Source organism: Xenopus laevis, chromosome 5L (genome assembly GCF_017654675.1).
Source record: "Xenopus laevis strain J_2021 chromosome 5L, Xenopus_laevis_v10.1, whole genome shotgun sequence".
NCBI lineage: Eukaryota > Metazoa > Chordata > Amphibia > Anura > Pipidae > Xenopus > Xenopus laevis.
Window position 1 is genome coordinate 151,892,218 of NC_054379.1, and position 11,711 is coordinate 151,903,928.

Sequence of the window (11,711 nt, forward strand, 5' to 3'; positions counted from 1 at the left end):
CCTAATAGAATCGAAGGGTTTTTTTTGGAAAAACGATGGAATGTGCTATTACTTTGATTTGAATCCAATCATAAACGGACCTATTCGATCGAAAACTGACCTGTCCGGCCAAAAAAAACACTTTTTATACATTTTGGTTGGTCGTTTTGAATTTGAATTTCAAAGTTTTTCAAATTCGAAATTCAAACCCTTGATAAATCTGCCCTTAAAAGTTACCTTAAAGGTGAAAGCAGGTTCGCGGGGCGGTTTTGAGGGGAACTATTCCGGGTGTAGCACCTACTTGATGCTGACACGTTCCTATGATTTTTAAAGGAATGTGTCGGTATTGCTTTAAAGTTAACGATTATTCCTTCGATCATTCGATCGAAGTATTTGCGCAAAATCCTTCGACTCTGTATTCGAAGTCGAAGGATTTTCATTCCCCAGTCGAATATGGAGGGTTAATTAACCCTCGATATTCGACCCTTGATGAATTTGCCCCTAAATGTGCAACAATATCTATTGGGAAAGGAGGTATGTTTTATGCTTATATTAGCTACAGGCCGTATGGTTTAAATAGAATAAACTCTGGCTCTGACTGTTCCATACAAAGGGATGGGCTGGTAGAAAAGTAGAAATGCTCAGAATATTAAGAATAAAATGGTAGTGAACCTATCGAGCACAAGAAAGTATTATGAGCTAGTTTTATTACCAGCATCTCTTCTTTGGAAGAGGCTTGAATCTGAGAGCGATGTGTTATATTATTTAGCTTGCATTTTGTTGGTTTATTTTTAAACACACACACAGGCTGAACGATCTGAACAAAGAGACTATAAAAGCCTAGACTAATAGCAAATATTATAGAAATAATCTCCATTTTCTATTAGAGCTGAGAAAAGAGTCCCCTAAATAAATAAAAGGGTAATAATGCAGAAGAAAAAAAACTGTTTAGTGTGGGTTTTTATTGAGAGTTAATGTTCAAATGTCAGCGTACATAGAGTTCCAATCCCATAAAATTGCATTTTTTCATAATAAGTCCTAAATGTCAAAATACTTACTTTGTCAATAGGGCTTTTTTGAAAAGGAAAAAGGCCGGAATCCTCTTTAAATACATTGGGGGTACAGTACATGCTATTCCCAACTAATATACTTCCCAACATTCCTAGACTTAAAATTGAGACTATTATTTTGGCTATACAAGTATGGGATCCATTATCCGGAAACCAGTTATCCAGAAAGCTCCGAAATACGAAAAGGCCGTCTCCCATAGACTCCATTTCATCCAAATAATCCACATTTTTTAAAATTATTGTCTTTTTCTCTGTAATAATAAAACAGTACCTTGTACTTGATCCCAACTAAGATATAATTAATCCTTATTGGAAGCAAAACCAGCCTATTGGGTTTATTTAATGTTTACATGATTTTCTAGTAGACTTAAGGTATGAAGATTCAAATTACTGAAATATCCAATATCCGGAAAACCCCAGGTCCCGACTCCCGAGCATTCTGAATAACAGGTCCCATACCCGTATTTGTTTATGTAGAAAATTCAGTGTCTTTAAAGCCTTTGTGTAAGTTCTATGGTCAACAAATACCACTCGCCAAGGTGATATTTAAGTATATTTAGGGGCATATTTATCAAGGGTTTAATTATGAGAGTTTATAAAAACTCCCACAAACTCAAAATTCGAAAGAAATAACCAATTGAAACTTATTAAAAAATTCTAACTTTTTAAATTCTAGTGAAAAAGATCGAATCGAATTTGAATCAAATTCAGTTCTTTTTTTTTTTTTAATTTATTTTTCAAATTTCCACCAAACGACTCCAAATTGATTGTAGGAGGTCCCCCATAGGCTAAAACATCAATTCAGCAGGTTTTAGATAGTGAATAGTCTAATTGGGACATGTACATGATACATTTCGAAAAAAAAAATTTAAACTCAAATCGAATTTGGACAATTCCCTAGTCGAATTAAACTAAAATAAACTCAAAATTCGAATTTAAAATTTCGAATTTTCAATTCAACCTTTGATAAATCTGCCCCTTACTGTGTGAAAATGAGTTACAGAAAATACATACAAATCATCAGATGTTTAGCCAGTCAAATGTATCCATGACGGCCTACCAAAATATATGTATATATAAATATGTTATATAAAAGATGTGTCTGTATTGTGTGAGTCAGTGTGTGTGTCTGTGTGTAAGAGACCCAGACTGCTCTTTTGTCCATGGATATATTCAAACAACTGACATTCCATATGTTTCCAGACTTAAAGGAGAACTAAAAAAAAGAAAAAAAAGAGTATGGCTAAAAATGCAATATTTAATATACTGAACTTATCGTCACCATCTTGGAAAGTGTCTGTGACACTCACATGCTCAGTGGGCTCTGAGCAGCTGTTGAGAAGCTAAGCTTAGGGCTCGTCACTAATTATCCAGCAGAAAATGAGGTTGGTCTGTAGAGATGTCGCGAACTGTTCGCCGGCGAACTTGTTCGCGCGAACATCGGGTGTTCGCGCTCGCCGGAAGTTCGCGAACGTCGCGCGACGTTCGCCATTTTGGGTTCGCCATTGTTGGCGCTTTTTTTTGCCCTCTCACCCCAGACCAGCAGGTACATGGCAGCCAATCAGGAAGCTCTCCCCTGGACCACTCCCCTTCCCTATAAAAACCGAAGCCCTGCAGCGTTTTTTCACTCTGCCTGTGTGTGCTGAAGAGATAGTGTAGGGAGAGAGCTGCTGCCTGTTAGTGATTTCAGGGACAGTTGAAAGTTTGCTGGCTAGTAATCGTTTTGATACTGCTCTGTTATTGGAGGGACAGAAGTCTGCAGGGGTTTGAGGGACATTTAAGCTTAGGTAGCTTTGCTGGCTAGTAATCTACCTTCTACTGCAGTGCTCTGTATGTAGCTGCAGTGGGCAGCTGTCCTGCTTCTGATCTCATCTGCTGACTGCTGCAATAACAGTAGTCCTTGTAAGGACTGCTTTTATTTATTTTTTTGTTGTTTTACTACTACTACTACTACTACTACTATAAGAGCCCAGTGCTATTAGTCTAGCAGTGTTGGGGAGTGGGACTGGTGTGCTAATCTGCTGCTCCTAGTAGTTCAGCAGCACCAACTTTAATTTTTTTTTTTTAATATTCTTTTTTTTTTTATTTTACTTTTTTTTATTTTACTACCGCTGTAGTAGTGTATAAGTTGACCTTTTAGGCATTATTTGCCCTGTAGGCATTATTTGCACACTGTTTTCTTCAACCCGCCATCGAGCTGTGTGACCTTGTTCACATTCTGTCTAAATATCCATAATATTACCGTCTCCAGAAAAAACACCGGAGTCACTTTTTTCAAGCAGCCATAATATATTTTACGTAATCCGTATCCACCGCTGTAGTAGTGTATACGTTGGCCTTGTAGGCATTATTTGCACACTGTTTTCTTCAACCCGCCATCGAGCTGTGTGACCTTGTTCCCATTCTGTCTAAATATCCATAATATTACCGTCTCCAGAAAAAACACCGGAGTCACTTTTTTCAAGCAGCCATAATATATTTTACGTAATGGCGAAAAATGACTATTTTCAGCATTTATATGGCATATTTTTTCTGGCAACTGTGCTTCAGTGGCTGCGTCCAAAAAAACTGGGCAAACAATGCCTACAAGGTCAACGTATGGCAGTTGTTTAAAGAGAACAGTAGATTACTAGCCAGCAAAGCTACCTAAGCTAAAATGTCCCTCAAATCCCTGCAGACTTCTGTCCCTCCAATACAGAGCAGTATCAAGCAGATTACTAGCCAGCAAACTTGCTATCATCTGTCCCTGAAATCACTAACAGCTCTCCCCCTACACTATCTCTTCCAAGCACACACAGGCAGATTTTTCAGATACATTTTTGCCCTTGATCCCCCTCTGGCATGCCACTGTCCAGGTCGTTGCACCCTTTAAACAACTTTAAAATCATTTTTCTGGCCAGAAATGTCTTTTCTAGATGTTAAAGTTCGCCTTCCCATTGAAGTCTATGGGGTTCGCGAACCGTTCGCGAACCGCTCGCATTTTTGCGCAAGTTCGCGAATATGTTCGCGAACTTTTTTTCCGACGTTCGCTACATCCCTATTGGTCTGTAATATAAGCTGATGCTACAGGGCTGATTATTAAATTCTGATGCTAATTGCACTGGTTTCTGTGCTGCCATGTAGTAATTATCTGTATTAATTACTAATCAGCCTTATATTGTGACATTTCTATTCTATGTGTACTGTATATTGTGAGTGCAAAAAAATGTTCAGGGCCCCCTCTGCACATAGTGGGAAATTTTATGTATAATATCCCCAGAACTCATAGAAGGCTGGTGCGGTGGCAATTCAATGTATAAATACCCTCAGAACTCATAGAAGAATGGCACAGAGACAATTTCTTGTATATATACCCCAGAACTCATAGAAGGCTGGTACAGTGGCAATTCCATGTATAAATTCCCTTCAGAACTCATAGAAGGATGGCACAGTGTCAATTCCACATATAAATACCCTCAGAACTCATAGAAGGATGGCACAATGGCAATTTATCGTATAAATACCCCAGAACTCATAGAAGGCAGGTACATTGGCAATTCCATGTATAAATACCCTCAGAACGCATAAAAGGATGGCACAGTGGCAATTCCATGACTCGTAGAAGGATGGCACAGTGGCAATTCCATCTAAAAATACCCCCAAACTCACAGAAGGGTGGCACAGTGGCCATCCCATGTATAAATACCCTCAGAACTATAGAAGACTGGCACAGTGGCAATTCCACGATTCATATCATAGAGGGATGGCACAGTAGCAATTCAATGACTCATAGAAGGATGGCACAGTGTCAATTCCATGTATAAATACCCTCAGAACTCATAGAAGGCTGGTACAGTGGCAATTCCATGTATAAATACCCTCAGAACTCATAGAAGGCTGGTACAGTGAGCATTCCATATATAAATACCCCATAACTCATAGAAGGATGGCACAGTGGCAATTCCATGTATAAATACCCTCAGAACTCATAGAAGGATGGCACAATGGCAATTCAATGACTCAGAAGGATGGCACAGTGTCAATTCCATGTATAAATACCCTCAAAACTCATAGAAGGCTGGCACAGTGAGCATTCCATATATAAATACCCCATAACTCATAGAAGGATGGCACAGTGGCAATTCCATGTATAAATATCCTCAGAACTCATAGAAGGCTGGTACATTGGCAATTCCATGTATAAATACCCTCAGAACTCATAGAAGGCTGGTACATTGGCAATTCCATGTATAAATACCCTCAGAACTCATAGAAGGATGGCACAGTGGCAATTTCATGTATAAATACCTCAGAACTCATAGAAGGATGGCACAGTGGCAATTCCATGACTCATATAAGGATGGCACAGTGGCAATTTCATGTATAACGTATATGCTCGAGTATAAGACGAGTTTTTCAGCATACAAAATGTGGTGAAAAAGTCTATCTCGGATTATACGAGTCAGTGGGCAGTAGCTGCAATTGCAACAGTTCGCTTGGGGAAAGACTGCAATATCACACAGCGCCATCTGTTGGTTATATGAAAGAATAACAGTGCGCCCTCTGTTGGTTATATGAAAGATTAACAGTGACTGCAATATCACACAGCGCCATCTGTTGGTTATATGAAAGAATAACAGTGCACCCTCTGTTGGTTATATGAAAGATTAACAGTGACTGCAATATCACACAGTGCCCTCTGTTGGTTATATGAAAGATTAACAGTGACTGCAATATCACACAGTGCCCTCTGTTGGTTATATGAAAGAATAACAGTGACTGCAATATCACACAGCGCCATCTGTTGGATATATGAAAGATTAACAGTGACTGCAATATCACACAGCGCCCTCTGTTGGTTATATGAAAGAATAACAGCGTGCCCTCTGTTGGTTATATGAAAGAATAACAGTGACTGCAATATCACGCAGCTCCCTCTGTTGGTTATATGAAGGATTAACAGTGACTGCAATATCACACAGCGCCATCTGTTGGTTATATTAAAGAATAACAGTGACTGCAATATCACACAGCGCCCTCTGTTGGCTATATGAAAGAATAACAGTGCGCCCTCTGTTGGTTATATAAAAGAATAACAGTGACTGCAATATCACACAGCTCCCGCTGTTGGTTATATGAAGGATTAACAGTCACTGCAATATCACACAGCACCCTCTGTTGGTTATATGAAAGAATAACAGTGATGGCAATATCACACAGCGCCCTCTGTTGGTTATACGAAAGAATAACAGTGATGGCAATATCACACAGCGCCCTCTGTTGGTTATACGAAAGATTAACAGTGATGGCAATATCACACAGCACCCTCTGCACATGGTAGTGGGACAGTGGGACAATGCACACAGTAATCCGTTTGGCAATTCTCTGTCACCATCACCTTTGCAAAGAAGTCCGGTAGATCGCTGGGGGGGGTCGCTTTGGCGGAATGTGCGCTGCTGGGAGACAGGGCTGTAGTTGTGTCTAGGCTTATACTCGAGGAAAGAAGTTTTCCCAGTTTTCGTAGGTAAAATTAGTTACCTCGGCTTATACTTGGGTCGGCTTATACTCGAGTATATACGGTAAATACCCCAGAACTCATAGAAGGATGGCACAGTGGACATTCCATGTATAAATACCCTCAGAACTCATAGGAGGCTGGTGCAGTGGAAATTCCATGTATAAATACCCTAGAACTCATAGAAGGATGGCACAGTGGCAATTTCACATATAAATATCCTAGAACTATAGATGGATGGCACAGTAGCAATTTTGCATTTTATACCTTTAGAACTATAGATGGATGGCACAGTGGCAATTTCACATTTAATACCTCAGAACTATAGATGGATGGCACAGTAGCAATTTTTATGTTTAAATACCTCAGAACTATAGAAGAATGGCACAGTGGCAATTTCACATATAAATATCCTAGAACTATAGAAGTGCACAGTGGCAAAATGACATATAAATATCCCAGAACTAGAGAAGGATAGCACCATGGCAATTCCACATATAAATACCCCATAATTATAGAAGTATGGCACAGTAGCAATCACATGTGTATATATAGCCGATGGCACAATTGCAACTTTGTACATAAAGCAAGAAAAGGGTTAAACAACCACAAGCCAGTGCAATAAATGTGAATTTCATCCATACTGGCCCCACATTCTTTCTATGCTGATAGTCTGGTAGGGGAGGGAAGAGGGGGAATCTGCAGCTTTATTTAACAGTAGGTGTTTCCAGCTGACACAAGGTCACTCATTCCGATTAGAAGAAAAGAGTTTCCGCCTAAATATTGGGAAGGGGTTTGTTACAGTGAGAGCTGTGAAGATGTGGAATTGTCTCCCTGAATCAGTGGTACAGGCTGATACATTAGATAGCTTTAAGAAGGGGTTGGATAGTGTTTAGCAAGTGAGGGAATACAGGGTTATGGGAGATAGCTCATAGTACAAGTTGATCCAGGGACTGGTCCCATTGCCATTTTAGAGTCAGGAAGGAATTTTTTCCCCTCTGAAGCAAATTGGAGAGACTTCAAATGGGTTTTTTGCCTTCCTCTGGATCAACTGGCAGTTAGGCAGGTTAAAATAGGGTTAAAAGTTTGAACTTGATGAATGTGTGTCTTTTTCCAACCTAACTTACTATGTTACTATGTAGGGAAACACCATCCGTCCTGGACAGTTCAACTTATACAGGTGCCCTTTTCCCTGCCTTCCATTGGACGTCAGATAACTGAGTTAAGGTCATACAGGGCAAGTAAGTGGAGCACAATCGCTTGATCCCCCACCCCTCAGTCTGTCACTGTTTTTATCAGTAAAGGCAGCAAGGCACTCACAGATAAAAAAGCAGAAGCCCTGCAGAGGTCCGGATTGCCAGCACCATCCCCCCAAATGGTCCCTGCCAGTTGCACATACTACTGAGCAAGCAGGGCCCCCCCTGTACCCAGACCACTGTATGCATTTTTCGAGGACAGGCACAGGTACACGGGTGTCCATTGCTTTGAGGTAATTCATTACTTCCACCTTTAGATAAATGGCACTCCTATAGCACATACAGGTATGGGACCAGTTTTCCTTAACCCATTATCAAGAAAGCTCTGAATTACATAAAGTCCATCTACCATAGACTCTATTTATCCAAATAATCCTAATTTTTAAAAATGATTTCCTTTTTCTCTGTAATACTACAACTTTTTCTTGATCCAAACTAAGATACAATTATTCCATATTGGGAGCAAAACTAGCCTATTGGGTTTAATTAATACATGATTTTCAAGTAGACCAAATTACAGAAAGATCCCTTATTCGCAAAACCCCAGGTTCCAAGCATTCTGTATATGATTTCCATTAGCCTTCATTATTCCCCTTTCAGAAGCACTTACTTTCTCTGGCAGAAGAGGGAACCTTTAGCTGAGGTTTACTGTAAACAAGAAAAAAACAAACAAACAAACAAACAAACAAACAGAACAGCATTTAAAAAATGTTGAGCCCTAGGTTGTTGGAGACCCATGTTTGATCTACCTTATAAATCCAAACCATTCTCAGGAGGCACTGTCATAACTTGCTACTATGAAACACTATTAAAGGTGTTGTCCACCTTTAAGTTAACTTTTAGTGTGTTATAGAATGGCCAATTCTAATGAACTTTTCAATTAGTCTTCATTATTTATTTCTTATAGTGTTTTTCTATATTTGCCTTCTGCTTTTGACTCTTTCCAGCTTTCAAATGGGGGTCACTGACTGCATCTAAAAACAACTGTTCTTTAAGGCTACATATTTTGTTATTGCTTCTTTTTATTACTCGTCTTTTTTTTTCAGTCCCTCTTCTATTCATATTCCAGTCTTTCATTCAAAGCCGTGCGTGATTGCTAGGGGAATTTGGACCCTAGCAACCAGAATGCTGAAACAGCAAACTGGAAAGCTGCTAAATAAAAATGTAATAACTAGAAAAAATATAAAATGAAAAGCAATCGCAAATTGTCTCAGAATATCACTCTCCACATCATACTAAAAGTAAATTTAAAGGAGAACAACACCTTTAATAAATTTCAGCTGTCAGTGTTCCATTTAACTTTCAAAAGTACTGAGAAGGAAACTGAGCATGAGATTGACAGTTTGGGAACGTTATATGCTGCTACAGGGATAATGTGGGAGTCAGGCACTTACTTGCCATGCAAGCAAGACATTTTATCATCAACCATCTGCTTGGCTGCAGTTTTTTTTCTGCCACAAATTACATAATTCAGGCAACATATAGGCAGCACACTGATGGCTGCCTTAAAGGGGATGTAAAGGCAAAAAATAAAATACAATTTAATGAAAAAGAAATCTATCTCCAATATTCTTTAATTAAAAATGTGTACCGTTTTTATAATAAACCTGACTGTATGCAGTGAAATTCCCCCATTTTACTTGCTCTTACAGCTGCAGATAGGAAATTTCAGAAGGTCCCCAACTGCTCTGCATACTTTCAAATGTAAGGGGAGAGCCCCCACCTTTAGTGATGGGCGAATTTGCGCCGTTTCGCTTCGCTGAAAAATTCGCGAATTTCGTGCAAAATTCGCGAAACGGCGAAAAATTCGCGAAACGGTGCCGGCGTCACGTTTTTGACGCCGGCGCCCGTTTTTGACGCCGGCGTCCGTTTTTCGGAAAAAATTTTTTTGACGCCGGCGAATTTTTTCCGCGAATTTTCGCGGGAGTTTCGCGAATTTATTCGCTGGCGGCGAATCGCGCAAATTCGCCGCGAATTCGCGCCTGGCGAATAAATTCGCCCATCACTACCCACCTTACTTCCCAGAACTTGAGCAGCTTTGTTTGTTTCCTTTAAAGCAGCTGGAGACTGTGTAGAAATTGTATCCGCAGACCCAGTGCAGTCTGAATATTCTGATTATTAATCAGTCTTGCTGTATCAGCTTCTGTGTCAGATATTATTTGACTTGTGCTGTTTTGATAATCTATGAAGATCCCTAAGCTTAACCTCCCAACTGACGCCCAGACCACACTGAGCATGTGCATAGTCTTGGTCTTGCAAAGACATACCTCCCAACTGTCCCGTTTTCAGCGGGACAGTCCTGCTTTTGACAGCTCAACCAGCAGTCCCACATTTGTCCCGAAGTTTTCTGCATGGAACAGTCAGAAAAAGATACAAAGTTTCTAACTTACAGTAAGTGGCTTTTGGCAGAGAGCCCAGAGCAGTCCCAGGTGCAACTAAGATACTTTTGTAACAATTTTGAGATAAGCAAATAAGTAATTGTAACAATTTGATAAACAGGTCCCTTGGGAGAACTTAGACACACAGCTTAAAGGGCAATTCACCTTCATTAGCAAAACTGTATCAACTGAAAAAAAAACACAGAAATATGTTCAAACTTTCATAACCTGCCAAATTTTGTAAAATGAACATGGTAATTATGGATCGTGGCCACAAAATAGGTTTGGTCAAAAAAAATTGCTGCGCTACTTGCAACAACTTTTTTTGTCCCTCTTTTCATTTCCAAAATGTTAGGAGGAATGCGAAAGATGTTTAACAAAGTTACAAGATGACAGCCCCCTGCAGCCAACTTTGAAAACATAAATCATTTGTTTAAGTAGGCTTCTGGTGCAGTAAGTTCATGTTTATGTTTATTATATTATATACTGCATTTTTAACATTATTCTATTTTAGACTTTAGTCCCCCTTTAAAAGCCCCTATAATATTCTGCCACTGGTGTCAACACTCTATTCAGTTAGCTGATGTCTCTTTGGGTTGCACCCCACCCCTAAAAACCAGATGGACATCACTCAGTTGTACATTGCATAGCTGCACAGAAACCACTGCTGTCTGCAGATTTCCATTATCTAGTTTTAAATATCTCCTGGTGGTGGGAAATATTATGTCTCTGCAGATCAGATCACTGTCACTCATACAATACCAGTCTGATCATGCATGTGGGCTATTGGTTTAAGAGCAATGCATAAACTGCCCAGGAATTCTGCTGCAATCAGTACAATTGGTATTCTGCCAACCCCTAATTTAGGGTTTATTAACCTGTTAAATCTGTGATGCCACCATGATGGGACCAAAGAATCAGTATGGATTTTATTGCCTATTTCCATTTATTTACTAGTATCTGCTGTAGAACACAATGTCTCTTTCAACATTAGTGTAATGCTAATTATTTTAGATATTTAAGTAAACAGGAAAAAAATCTGAAACTAAGGGCTGAACTCCGTCGGCTCTCCTCGGATTGACAAAATGCAGGAGACAAGTCGGATGAAGCCACAGCCAACAATATCGAATTGGAATGAACCAAAAGTAGCAGGTAAGAACTACACTGAAATGACACGACTGTCAGATGTGAATGTTGAAAGTCTTCATCCAACAGTCTTATCATGTAGTTCTTACCTGCTACTTTTGGTTCATTCCAATTCGATCTTGCTGGCTGCGGCTTCATCCGTCTTGTCTCCTGCATTTTGTCGATCCGAAGACAGCTGTCGAAAGACGCCCTTAAGTTCAGCCCTTAAAGGGCTGGTTCACCTTTAAACAACTAGTTGTTTTAAGATACATCACCAGAAATAATGACTTTCTCTATTTTCTGTGTGACCGTTTTTTTTATATTGAAGTGTAAACTGTATTTTTTCACCTTCTGAAGCAGCTCTGGGAGGGGGAGGGTCGCCGACCCTGTAAACTGTTCTAAACTGATA